The sequence below is a fragment of the Podarcis gaigeae genome, assembly GCF_964106915.1.
Source record: "Podarcis gaigeae genome assembly, chromosome: W".
Lineage (NCBI taxonomy): Eukaryota > Metazoa > Chordata > Lepidosauria > Squamata > Lacertidae > Podarcis > Podarcis gaigeae.
The window spans coordinates 22,833,753-22,848,311 of NC_139695.1; the positions used below are offsets into that span (position 1 = coordinate 22,833,753).

At 46.9% G+C, this 14,559-nt stretch overlaps 1 long non-coding RNA gene across 1 annotated transcript in view; it reads right to left on the reverse strand.

Moving 5' to 3' along the window:
* LOC310835984 overlaps window positions 1-14,559 on the reverse strand; it is a 948,096-nt gene that overhangs the window by 719,051 nt on the left and 214,486 nt on the right. Inside the window, exon 2 of the long non-coding RNA XR_014559803.1 lies at window positions 6,131-8,113. This is a non-coding gene — a long non-coding RNA (uncharacterized lncRNA). The remainder of the gene's footprint in view (window positions 1-6,130; window positions 8,114-14,559) is intronic.

Genomic DNA, 14,559 nt, shown 5'->3' on the forward strand with positions numbered 1-14,559 from the left:
AACTTCCTTCCTTGGGCCTGACTTCATCTGTGGGGCGAGCAGGGGGGCCACTGGGGGAGGGCAGGGGCCAAGCAACAGCAGTGGGAGGGGGCTTTAGCTCAATGGTGGGCGGCCACCTGTTCCTCCTATTCTTGCCACACTCACAAGGGGGAGATGAGATAGGGCCTTTTCAAGGCTAACTGGGAAGACACAGCGGGCCTTCTGGGGGTGTCACCAATATCTCTCCTCCCTCCCTCTCACTTCCAACACTCAGCCTAGAACCACAGAATTCTGGCCTCACCTCCAAAAGAGTATTGGAGGGGCTTTGAAAAAATGGCGGACGAGGTGGAGCAGCAACAAACCACAAATACTGTAGAAGAGCCCTTGGATCTCATCAAGCTTAGTCTTGATGAACAAATTGATGTAAAAATGAGAAATGACCGAAAACTTCGAGGCAGATTATTTGCTTGTTACCAGCACTTAAATAAGATTTTGGGTGATGTTGAGGAGACTGTGACAACAATAGAAATGGATGAAGAAACCTATGAAGAGATTTATAAATCTACCAAAAGGAATACAGTGGTACCTCGGGTTAACTACTTAATTCGTTCCGGAGGTCCGCTCTTAACCTGAAACTGTTCTTTGAGGAGATTTCACCCCTCCCATATCCAAGAATCTCCTGATGATCTCCTGATGATCTCTGCTGACTCTCCAGAGAGGAGGAGGCGTGTTCTGCTATCTACTTATTCTACTCCAGCACCAAGTCAGTCAGTCAGTCAGTGTGTCGGAGAGAGAGAGACTGAGTGTTAGAGATCGTGTGTATAGATAAGGTTGCTGCTAAGAGCAGCTGCAGACACTAAGTGTAGTGCAGCATTCATTTATGCTTAGACCTCGTTAAGCTCTGTATATAGTTGTATTATAGTTGTAGACAGAATAAAGAAGATATTCTACAGAGCTGCTCTCCGAGTCATTTATATACTCTGCTAGACTCTGCTAGACTCTGCTGTGCGACGACTGTCTTCTTGTTGGAGTGACTCCGGTGCTCACAACTCTCCAGCACTTTGACCTGTTCCTGTGCAGAAGGTGGTCTCTGGAAGTGCTACCCAGCTTGCCTAGCCCAGTCGGGGCTGAAGTGTATGAGTCCAGTTAGTGGCACTGGCTCAAGGGCGATGCTGACATCGGTTATGGGCCCAGTCGTTGTTCCAGTCGTCTGACCAGTCGTTGTTCCAGTCGTCCCAGTCGTCCCAGTCACCAGAGGTTTCTGTTGCTGATTGCCGGACGGCGGAACGGAGGCTGCATGCTGGACTGATTTGTGGTGCCCAGAAGCAGAGCTGTTTTGGAGCAGAGTGTTCAAGCTGCCGCTGTTGCTGTTGCTGCTGCTTGATTTATGGAGGTATGTTGCTGACTGCCAAAGAAAGATGATAGCATCCCTGTTTGCCTGTTAATTGTGCTCTGAGTGGGAGAGAGAGTGGCTGAAGGAGTCAAGGCTCTATCTGTGTTGCACGAGGGAAGTGTCTTGCTCTAAGTAATAGCAGACATGGCCTGTGCACATTCTGGCCAGATGGCTCTGTCCTTTCCTCTCCTCACACCTGAGACCTATGCAGTTTGGCAGGTCAAGATGAAAGCGCTTTTACAGAGGGAGAAGCTATTTCACACTATAGAAGATGACCCTCCTGATGAGGATGCAGAAGAATGGCCTGAGTGGCATGCTGCAGATATGAAAGCCCGAGGGACAATTGTTTTGAGTGTTGCAGACCACTTGCTGGTGAACTTAGAGGGTCAAGAGACTGCACGAGCTGTTCGGCATAAGTTGAGAGATATGCATCTGAGACAAAATGCTGGTTCCAGTGTGATTTTCTTCAAGAAGCTGTGCAGGCTGCAGTTGGAGAAAGGTGGTGATTTGCCTAGCCATCTATCTCAGTTAAAGCGTCTCAGACAGGACCTTGTTCAGCGAGACCTGGCTATTTCAGAGGCTGTGTTTGCAATGCTAATGATCAATAGCCTAGATGAGTCTTATGATGGAGTAGCTGCCCAGATTTCTACAATGCCTTCAGACCGGCTAACAGAAGATTATGTGTCTAGCGTGCTCTTGAATGAGTGGGATCGCAGACAGGCTGTTAGAGAAAGCCGGGACAACTGTGCTGTTAAAAATGTGCTTGAAAGTGTGCCTGAATCTTCAGCAGGGGAAAGTGAAAGTGAAACTGCTTCTGTTAAAGCTTTGAAATTGAAGCAGAGCTTTTCGTGTGGAGCACAAGGCCATTTGAGTTTCCACTGCAAGAAATCTTCAAAGAAGGGAAACTTCAGAGGCAGAGGGGGAGGAGGACGAAATCCCCAAGCACCTGCTACTTCAAAGGCTTTGATCTCTCGCTGCTCCAATCAACGTGGCCGGAGTTTCTTCGTGATCGACTCTGGCTGTACCAATCACATGACCAATGATAAGGATCTCTTTGTTCAGCTTGAGAAGCAAGAGAAAGCAATTAATCAAGCAGATGGGACTGTTCTCACTAGTTTGGCTAAGGGAACTGTGTTCTTAAAGAGCCTGAATACAACAATTAAGAATGTCCTGTATGCACCTGATATTCAGGACAATTTGTTGAGTGTTTCCCAGCTTGATCGTCAAGGGTTTAAGGTGGTGTTTGCTAAATCTCGCTGTGAAATTCTTAGAGATGGCAAGCTCATTCTATATGCAAAATGTGTAAATGGTTTGTACCAATTGCCTTTTGTTACAGGTACAACTGCAGAAGCAACTGTAAAAGAGTGTTGCAATTTGTCTGTAGATAAGAATGAGAAGTTGGATGACCAATGTATTCATTATTACCACCGTGTTTATGGTCATTTGAATTTCCAGGCTGTGGCAAAAATGCCTGATATGGTTCAGGGTATGAAGTTGAAGGAATGTCCCTACCACATGAAATGTGTTTCATGTGCTGAGAGTAAGGCAAGGCAAGCTCCCAAAGGTACAGAGTCTGGGAGAGAGGCCAAGAAACCATACGAAGTCATTCATGCAGACTTAGTGGGGCCTCTAGCGCTCTCTAGAGGCAATTCAAGGTTTTTTATGGCACTCTGCTTGAGACCATATAAGGATTTCCTCAGTTTACAGACCATTCCCTTCTGTATCTGCATCCCGTCAGGTGGAAGCATATACAGCTCCTCTCCCAAAACCCCGTACAAAAAAGCTGTATTAATGTCATGATGGGAAACATGCAGTTTCTCCTCTGCAGCAATCTTGAGCATTAGCTGAATGCTCTCATACTTGACGGTGGGTGAGTAGGTCTCGTGGTAATCCTGTCCTGGTACCTGTGAAAAACCTCTGGCAACCAATCTGGCTTTGTGTCTGACAACCTTGCCATTCTGGTCTGTCTTGGCCTTGAAGACCCATTTGCTGCCAACCAGTCTCACTCCTGGGACTACCGGTACCAATTCCCAAGTTTGGTTCCTATTCAAGCAATCAACTTTAGCCTTCATGGCATTAAGCCAAGGCTCAGCATCTTTAGAGGTTAACTCCTGAACCTCTTTGAAGCTTGAAGGTTCCCACACCACCTCTGAGCTACTAAGAACAGCAGTTGCTGTCTTAGCAAACTCATCAGCAAATCTCTTTGGAGGTCTGCCTTTGGTTGCCCTTTCAGACCTGCAAACCAGACGCAAATCTTCTGGACTCATCTCCTCCTTCTTAGGAGAAAAGTGACCAATGGTGAACAGTGGTTCTTCCAGTTCATTGTCAGACGCATCAGATGGTCTGACTGAGACCTTTGCGCTCTTGTAGTCTGCTGAGTCAGCACTGTCGCTGACACCAGCAGCAGCGCCGCCCACTGAGCTGGAATCCAAACTCTGATCATCATCCTCAGCTTCCTCAGCTTCCTCTTCTACCTCAACATTATCTGCTTTTTTCACAACACCTTCATCCTCTTCTCGGTAACTCTGGAAAATTCTCACATTTCCCCCCCACTTAGGATTGTACTCAACACTCTTTGTGAACTTAATGGACTTAGAGTCAGTCATCCATACTCTGTATGAACCTTTTTCGTACCCCATGAACAAACCACATGTGCCCCACGCTTCTCAAGCTTGTTGCTCTGTGGGGTGTGTACCCACATGTCAGAACCAAAGATTCTCATGTGCTTGATGTAAGGTTTCTTACCAAACATCTTCTCATAGGGAGTACAACCAATAGTTGATGACAGTCTCCTGTTATAAACGAACGTGGACAAAGACTCCCCCCAAAACTTCTCAGGGAGATTGGCATCATGCAACAAGGTTTTTAGGCCTTGAAGCAAAGTTTGGATTGCTCGCTCAGCAAGTCCATTCTACCATGGCGATCTAGGCGTTGAGAGGTCATGCTGGATTCCCTTCTCAGTCAGGAAAGCTTCAAACTGCTGAGAAGTGAACTCCCCGCCTTGATCAGTAAACAAACAGCTGATATGTTTACTGTGTGCGTTCTCCAACCAAGCACAGAATGCCTTGAACCTAAGAAATGCTTCCGATTTCTGCTGGAGCATAAGCACATGAATGTACCTGGAAAAATAATCAATTAGAACCATGAAGTACCTTGCTCCTCCCAAAGAGGTCGCAAGTGGACCAACCAGGTCTGCGTGGACTAGCTGGTAGGGTTTGGAAGCCTGCCTGCTAGACTCCTTGCCTTTGGGATCAACCTTCACCTTGTTCTCTGCACAAGATACACATTTCATGTGAAACTTACAGGGCTTGATGTTCAAACCCTGAACCAACTCAGGCATCTTGGCCAGTGCCTGCCAAGACATGTGAGCAAACCTTCTGTGTGCCTCGTGAATGCGTCCTGCATGAAGAACTTTGTTAGTTTGTGCAACACAACAAGAATTAACATTAGACACAGCAGCACCATTGTCATCATAAGTTATACAGAACAAACCATCTATAAACTTTGCATGCAAAATGTCCTCTTTGCCTTTCCTGATGACACAGACGCTCCTCTTGAAGGAAATCTCAAAGCCATGCCCAGTCAGCTGTGGGACACTGAGCAAATTGTCTGCAGAATCTGGAACATAAAGTCCATCTTTGATGGTTGTGTGCAGACTTGCCAGTCTCACATTCCCAACTCCTGCAATTCGCAACATCTTTCCATCAGCCTGGTGGATCTCACCATCTTGAGGCGTGAAGGAGATAAAGAGATGTTTATCTTTGGCCAAATGCCGCGTGGCTCCCGAATCTACAACAAACCTGGCCTTGGCCTTTGGAGCAGATTTCCAGCAAGCAAAACCTTGTTTTCTCCCGGTGTGGGCTTTTGCTGCTTGCCCCCCTGCTCCTGGCCATCAAACTTGCCTTTAGCCTTTGGTGAAGCATTGCCAGCAAACAAAACCTTGTTTTCCACTGCCGTGGGCTTTTGCTGCATGCCCCCCTGCTCCTGGCCATCAGACCTGCCTTTAGCCTTTGGTGAAGCTGTGCCAGCAAACAAAGCCTTGTTTTCCACTGGCGTGGGCTTTCCACCCCCCCTTCTGCTTCGAGCCATCTGCAGGGTTCTGTCTCTGTTTACTTCTGGCTGATGGGAAGTTTTGCTTCTGCACATGACTCTGGCAAACCGCTCTAAGCTGAAGCATTCCTTCCTCACCCACCCTAGAATGTTTAGTTCACATTGAGTTCATGAAACATCATACCCTGACCTGTACTTAACAAAAATACAAAAATAAAAATAATTAAAAACACATAAAGTTTCTATTGTTGGAATTCTCGCCCGGTCAGAGGTATGTGCCTATCTGTTCAGGCACCGGCTGAATTCCTTTGACCTCCCTCCGGCGACTCCCGGCAGGAAAAACATACGAGGTCCGTTCCGGCGATTTTCCTCAGGCTGTGAGAAAAACACACCAACTGCTTCTCCTCCTCCCTGCTCCCTGCATATCCCCAGGGAGGGGAATCAGACACAGACAGAAATGTAACTACATGCTTTTATTCCTGTCTTTAGCAGCCATACAGTAAAAGATGTCTGCTCTCTTCAACAAACAGAGAGAAACTCCAAACTCCACCCATGTACATCCTGTACAGGTCATATGACACACACTGAGCTCACATCCTGTGCTCAATAAGGAGAATGGACTGCCCCTTCGTTTTCATGGCAACAGTCACATACTTCCTGTTTGGCTTTCCAGCCACAAGCAGCAGACTGAGCTGCTAGAGCCTTTGCTTGCTGCAGCATTGCTGCTTTAGAATAACATACTCCCCCTAAAGTATCAATGCGTGCTGCGAGCAAAGCGTCATCCAGAGAAGAAAACAAACAGTTATTATATGTATAACATTCCCCTGTTGTTTCAGTTCCACCCTTGGAACTACCCGCCACTGGTTTTACCAATGTACCTCTCTGGTTGTGTGACTTCCAAGGAATGAGTGCTTCTGCATTACCTTGGTTAACAACTCTCTGTTGTGCCTTTGTCTCTGACTCAGATACAGCTTCAATTTGACCTTGGTCATTTACCACAGCCACTGCTAAGTCAGCAAACTCTTGTGAATACCTCTTGGGTGGTACACCCTTCGTTGCTCTCTCAGACCTACGTAAGAGGTGCTGCTCTTCTTTGCTTTCTGGTTCAGCCTTTGGACTCTTTGGAGAACCAGTACCAATTGTAAACAGTGGTTCGTCCTCTTCTTCTGACGGTCTAGTCATTATGTGAGATTTCCTCTCAATGACTGTGACAACTGAGCTGTCTGAGCTATCGCTGTCATCATCAGTACTACTGAACTCAATAAAATCAACATCATCATCATCATCATCAGAATCATCATCATCACCTGTGGGAAATGTGTGAACAATCACTCTCTCCTGTTCAGGAGCACTCTCTAGAAATTTTGTGAGAATCACCTGACCAGATTCAGACAAAATTACTCTGTAGAGACCCTTTTCATAACCCACAAAAATGCCTCTGGCATTCTTAACTCCACCCGGAGCTTCTGTTCTCACATGAGACCCAAAAACCTTGAAATGGGCAACAGAAGGTTTTCTGTGGAACAGTTTCTCAAAAGGAGAACTTCCCAACTCTTTTGAAAACTTTCTCAACCACGTGTAACAATATGACATTAGCGACTCAGCCCAGTACTCATGTGGCAGATGTGAACTAAGCAATTGCGCATGCATTCCCTTTTGCAATTCTTTGTTCACCCTAACACAGACACATCTGTTCCAAGCTTCTTCGGAACTAGCAATTTTGTGTCTTATCCCTTTCTTCTTCAGGAACCTCTGGAACTCCTGTAAAAGAAAAATTGGCTTCTCATCTGTGCAAAGACAATCTATGTCAGCATCATGCATATTTTTAACCTTGTCACAAAACTCTTTAAACCTTTCTAAGGCTTCTTTCGGTCTCTCCAAAAGATAAATCCAGACAAAACCTGTAAAAGAATCAACACATATTAGGTAATACTTTGCATTGCCTCTAGATGGTGCTAAAGGACCAATCACATCAGCATACACCCGCTGAAATGCCCTGTTGACCCTCGAGGTCACCTTCTTGGTGTTCTCCTTGGCTACACCTGCAAAAGAAATCATGTTAGAATCACAAGAATTACATTCCATGTAATCACTTTGATCAAAAGTCAACAAATACAGTCCATCTTTCTCTTTGGCAGAAAGATACAACTCTCCATCTTTGTAGATCTCGCAGTGTTGATCATCATAGGACAGTTTTAGTCCCTTCTTGGCAATCTGCGAAACGCTGAGCAGATTGTACTTCAACTCTGGAACCAAATATACATTGTTTATAGTCAAGTTCAGACTTTCAAGATACACAGTCCCAATTCCGGTGGCTTCCAGCTCTTGACCATTGGCCTGTTGTACCGCGAAGCTTTGCTTCTTAAACATAAAAAATAGTCCTCTGTGTCCTGTCATGTGAACTGTGGCTCCCGTGTCCAAAACGAAAGAATTCCCCACTTCTGGTGTGGCTTTTAGCGACATCAAAGCCTTTGCAGTCTTTGCCTTTGGCTTGGTGTGACCTTTGTCTGACGCCTCAGACTTTGTGGAGCTTCCCTTGGCTCCTTTCTGCTGACGTGGCTTCTTACAGTACCGCTGAAGATGCCCAGTCTGTCCACAATTGTAGCATCGGACAACGTTTAACGCTACAGCATTTTCTCCAGTAGCAACAGCAGTGGGGGTGTCAGAACTCCGTTCTTGTCTCCCCCTGTCCTTGACTTCCAGGGCGGCAAGTCTGTCATGTTCATTCAGAACGACGGCAAAGACCCTGTCCGATGTTAGATCAGCTGCTGGGAGAGACCCCAGCTGACTGGCAACTGTTTTGTAAGTCCGATTCAGGCTGTTGATCACCATGAAGCAAAACACTTCTTCCTGCAGACGGAAATTGCGTTCCACCATCTGCTGACGCAGGAATTTCATTTCCGTCAGGTGCGCTTGAACATCTCCATCAGGCGCAAGCCTCAGGTTGGTCAGCTTCTCAAAATACAGCAACGCTGAAGAACCTGCATCTCTCTGATGTGTCCTTCTCAGCGTGTCCCAAACATCTTTCGCGTGCTCTAAATGCTGTATGTGAATAAGCTGAGAGTCTGACACGCACAGAATTATAGCTGTTCTGGCCTTTACATCCTGTGACTCCCAAGCACGCGTTGGTGCTGCAGGGATGGGGTTCTCAATCACCCCAAACAGTCTCTGATTCTGCAGCAAGGCCTTCATCTTAATAGACCAAGATGCATAATTGTCACTGGTCAGGAAGCTTGGAGAAGGCAGGCCTCCCCCCTTCTTGGCATCCATTTTGAGTCCTTGCATTGACTCTCAAACACAAGCCTCTAAAATCCAATAGCTGGCTTGTTTACACTCTGTGCACCTGGCAGCTATAACACTGGCCGCTTTGGAAAGTCCCTTTCCAACAGTTCGTTTGTTTGGGCCTAAGTCAAAACAAAACCTTGTTTTTGCCTCTCCGAGGCAAAGCCTGACTTCCAGCCCTCTCGTGAAACTGGCCTTCGTTGCTAAGCAACAGCATTCCTTTCCTTGGACAGGATTAACCACAGGAATGTTTGGAATGCAGAGCTCTTCTGTCTCGGAGCTGTTTTTCCCTTCTGCCCCTTCGTTTTCATGGCAACAGTCACATACTTCCTGTTTGGCTTTCCAGCCACAAGCAGCAGACTGAGCTGCTAGAGCCTTTGCTTGCTGCAGCATTGCTGCTTTAGAATAACATCTATTACTTATTTTTCATTAACTTATTTCCCAGACCTCCTCATACCTCCATTTTTTGTATTCCAATTCAAATTGTTAGTTCAGCAAATCCTTATCAATAAATTTTAACCTATTTCTAAACCTCTCTCCCCCCCCCCATATTCTCTTAAAGCATTACATTTGAAAACCACTTAATTTTTATCCGACATCATTCTAACATTCATTAATTTTGCAATATTTCTGTAGATAGTCTTTAAATTTCTTCCAATCTTCTTCCGCCGACTCTTCTCCCTGGTCTCGGATTCTGCCAGTCATTTCTGCCAGTCCCATATAGTCCATCACCTTCGTCTGCCATTCTTCCAGAGTGGGTAGATCCTGTGTCTTCCAGTACTTTGCAATGAGTATTCTTGCTGCTGTTGTGGCATACATAAAGAAAGTTCTATCCTTCAGTTTGTATTTGTTACCTAGGCTGTTTATAAACCAAGACACTTGCTTTTGTGCAGTTGTTATTAGACAGATATTGTCAACATACAAAAGTAAATAACAAACACTTCCTTGCACCATTGCTGAATATAAACAGGAATCAGCCAGGCTTTGTTTGAATCCCATCTTTTTCAAAGTTGTGTCTATGCATTCATGCCATAGACGTGCACTTTGGTGTAACCCTTTGCAGCTTTAACACCATGCTGTCTTTTTCCAGCTCATAACCTGGTATTTGCTGTAAATACACCTCGGTGTCAATAGGAGCATTTAAATATGCTGAGGCAACATCAAAATGATTAACTTTTAACCCTCTCAGACTTGCCATTGCTAAAACTGATTTTACTGTTTCAGCCTTTGCTGTTGCATGGCGATACCCGCCCCCCCCACAGATGGAATAAATAAAGACACCGGACACCAGAATTTAGGTTAATGGGCGAAAAATGGCCACAACTTTATTGATTACAGGTAAGAGTGGTATTGGCCTTAGGCATTGGCCCTAACAGACTATCCGGTCTAACCGGGAAGGATTAAGCACCAACAGGGGGAGCCCCCGAGATGCACATCCCTGGGCGCTCCCCGAGGGGTTACCGCTCGGGGGGGTGCTTTAGGCCCTAGCCTCCGTAGGTTTCGGACGAGGCGACGCCCCCGGAGTCCTTTAACGAACTACCCTTCAAAAATTGGGGGAGGTGATGGCGATCCTCCCCCCCAACCTCATTTGCATGACAATACCCTGGCCAATGCTTAACCGCCAATCCAAGGAGTTGTGACGATTTGCTACGAGGTAGGCGAAAAAACCAAGTGGCTTCAAAATTCAGCCAATTAGCCAAATGAAAAAACTCCTTCCAGGCCCCTTGCGGCGACCAGCTGAAGCCCATAGCAAACACCTAATGCACACCTAAAGGGCAGGTGGGTGGGAAACCGCGGCTGCTCCAGCGGAGGAAAAGGGGCGAGCCCGGGCTGACCTAACCTTAAGTGCCCTCAGGTGGGCCCGCCCCCAGCCAATTGGCTGGTGCTGCCGGAAATGAATATCAATGGGGATCCCTGAGTCCCGCGGGGCTAGCGCCAGCCCCGCGAGAATGTGGGTGGGGCGTGAGCCCGCAACACCCCCCCCCCTGAGATCAGGAGTGGCTTTGCGTGGCGATACCCGCCCCCCCCCCACAGATGGAATAAATAAAGACACCAGAATTTAGGTTAATGGGCGAAAAATGGCCACAACTTTATTGATTACAGGTAAGAGTGGTATTGGCCTTAGGCATTGGCCCTAACAGACTATCCGGTCTAACCGGGAAGTGTTAAGCACCAACAGGGGGAGCCCCCGAGATGCACATCCCAGGGCGCTCCCCGAGGGGTTACCGCTCGGGGGGGGGCGCTTTAGGGCCTAGCCTCCGTAGGTTTTGGACGAGGCGACGCCCCCCGGAGTCCTTTAACGAACTACTCTTCAAGAATTGGGGGAGGTGATGGCGATCCTCCCCCCCGACCTCATTTGCATGACAATACCCTGGCCAATGCCTAACCGCCACACGAGCCCAGCTCGCCGCCAATACCCTCACGCCTGTAACCAATCCCTGATTCACTGAAAAATGTCGGCCAGCCAAATGCCGTTACCCGCATCAGAGAGATGCACGCCATCCCCGCGATAGAGTGTTAGTTATGGGCCTTCTGCTGTCGGAGCTAGGAGGCCGGGACCCCCGCCAGCCCTCCAGCATCTTCCGCACCACAAAGTGTGCGCAGGGATCGACTGAGAAGAGGGCTTTTGAGAAGAAGATATTGCCGCTGAATGAATATTAAGGGTTTTTGGGGCCCATCCTAAATCGCGGAGGCGCACAAGATATTCTATGACCTCCGACCTAGACGGGGGCCTGCCTGGTTTAAACCACTCTTTTTTTTTGGCGAAAAGATGTGAAATCTAACCACGCCTTGTTATATGATCTTAAAGTTGAGGGGGGCACCGCTGACAATACTCCCTTTATTGCTTCTCGTTGCCAATACTCCAGAGGTGTTCCGGAAATGGCTGCGGCAGCTGCTGCGCATCCGGCGCCAATGAGCGAAAGCGTTCCATCTGGAAACGAGATAGAGCATCCGCAATGTTGTTATCAATACCCGGAACAAATCTAGCCGAGGCATACAGGTTTAGCCGGAGGCAGGAAAGAACAAAGTACCGCAGCAGCGACGCTACTCTGGGGGAATGTGAAGATTGCTTATTTAAAACCGACACCACTGCTTGGTTGTCTGTCCAAAAGCAGACCCTATGGTCCTTAAATTGCTCGGCCCATATGTGAATTGCAACAACGATAGGGAAGAATTCTAAGAATGTTAGATCACGTAGTATGGGTTTGCCCTGCCAGGCTGAGGGCCATCGTTGTGCACACCACTGACCTCTGAAGTAAACCCCAAATCCCAAGGAACCTGCCGCGTCTGAATGCACCTGGAAATCTGCTATAATAGCCGGGTGGCTGCCTAAACACTTATCACATTCGTGCAAGTACTTACAAGAGGTGCGCTGGCAGACCCCTCGATTGAAATCCCAGCACTGCTTACGACGTTTGGCATCCACCTTACCAGGTTTCGCTTGGTCGTGAGTTTTCTTTTTGATGTTAGTCCCCACATGCTCCATCCAGTAGTTATTGTCCCTTTGATCCCAGCGCGTTGAGGACAAAAGTGAGGCATTCCTACGAAAATCCTCATCGTACGAAATAGCAGCCTCATCTCCCGCTAATTCACGAGCCCTTCTCACATGAGCCAGATAAGAAGCAAGGTGCAACCCGCGTTTTGGATAACAACCCACAACTATCCCCATGAAAACCTGGTAGCCATTAAGCCGGTTCTCAAATGTGTGCTCTGCGCGAGGGGTCCTATATCTTTTTTTTACCATAATACCTCTTTTTCTCCCCTTTTCCCTTTAACTGTGCCGGCGGTAGCAAAGTAAAGATATCTACAAAATCCCCATTCAGTATCTTATCCCTTTTTCACTTGGAAAGGTGATTTCCCAAGATAAAATCAGTAGACAAGTGAGTTGCAACCTTTACGTCCTCGACTAGCGCCCCATCTTTCCAATCTAGGGTCCCGTTAAAGGTTTTGCGGTGCGAATTGGCCCGCCTCTCATGGACCAACAAAGGGGCACCTGTCTCTTCACCCTCCCCCCAGTAAGTCTCCATGGGCGCATCACTATCACTCTCCGAAGAAGAAGTACCTGTCTCATCCTTGGAGTCAGATGGGTCCCTTCTCCTGTTCTTCTTGGACACGTGCTTCCTCTTCGATTTCCGCTTCCCTCTGTGGGAGCTGCTGCCTCGCGGGGCTGGGTCACTAGAGGTAGAAGCTGCTTGCTGGGGAGGCAGCTCGTCGTCCGAGGACGACCCTTCCGATGGACTGTGGTGGGCTGGAGTATCCTGAAAAACACTAGGAACATCTATTGTCTCCCGACCTGCAGCAGAGGAGGTGGCCCTTGATGGCCTGGCCCTCTGCGTGTTGGTCCTGGTCTTTTGTGCACCAGACCTGGCCTTCTGGGCACTAGGCTTAGACTTCTGTGCACGTGCAGTTTGCAAACGTGTCTGGGGCCGGTTGGACCCTTGTTGCGCCGTGCTAGACATAGCTGAAGAGGGTCCTGCCTGGCCCTGCTGGCTGGGAGGGGGGGGTGTCGGGTATGCAGTCTTGAGGTAGCTCCACTATGGAAGACGTTGAGGCTACCGGAGGCTCGCATTGTGCGTAAAAGGCTTGTATTGCCGCGATGAGCTGCGCTATAGCTTGTGGATTACCTGGCGCCACGGGCACAAGAGCGCCACCCGACTGGGGTGTTTGGGCGTTGCCCCTGTTAGTCATATTAAACTCAAATATGTAAAAGAATATGTATGACTGTAAAGGATTTGAGTATCTGTCTATTGATCAATGCAGATTATTGACTATTTTAATTATGTATTTATTTATTTATAATTATTATTATTATTTATTTATATATATATATCTTCACAATAATTTTGTGCTATTCACTTTTTTAATTAATTTATTTATTTATAGTTATATTGTTATTATTATTATTACTATTATTAACTGATATTCTAATTATTCACCTAAATATTTCACAATTATAGTTGGTAGTATTGCCAACCAGCGGCTCAGAGTAAGGTAGAGGAGATGACGGCAAGCCTCTTAAAACTTTGGAATAACCTTCCTACTATGCTTAATTAATACCAGGTAGCCAACACTGAATAAGAGACAGCTGCGCCCTAGGATCAGGAAATGCTGTCCCAGGCCAGCCTCTTGGGAAACCAAGCAGTGACTAACCCTGCCTCTTACCAGATTAAATATATGGCCCCTGTAGCGTAACAAATGCAATGCTTTTATTTTATTTTGTTTTATTTTATTTTATTTTTTATATTATTTTATTTTAACCGAACAAAATAATTGCCAGATTGAGTATAACTTTTCAAAATTAGCAGATATACTTTATTATATATATATAGCGGCTTTTCCAGATTAATTTAATTAACTAATTTAAACTACCAATCAATGACTTGCAAAGGGCCAGGTAAAGCCCCTTGGGGCGCCTCAGCCCTGTCGATAAAGCAGCCAATTGAATATAATGCAGAAATTATAAAGCCTTGACACGCCTGGAAATGAGCCTCCTAACCACCTTTGAATTTCAATTAAAGTTCCGAACGGATGATCTCTTTGCCAGGGCAAAGCCCCCTAGAGGCCTTTATTCACCTAAAATCAACCAGATGGGCTGTAATGTCAAATATGTAAAGCGTAACTTAAAATGAGTTTAAATGAGAGAGACTCAAAATGAGAGCGACCTAAAATGAGAGAGACTTCACAGGCTTAGTTGCCTATCGTAAGATGGCGGCCGCCTAGAAGCCACGTGGGCAGCTGCAAAATGGCGGCCGGGGGTGGGCCCGTAGCTTAGCAACCACGACGCTTCGTGCTGAGCGATCCGACAAAAAGGAAAAGTAAGCCCCAAAGATCAACGGACGGCAATCGCTAAAATT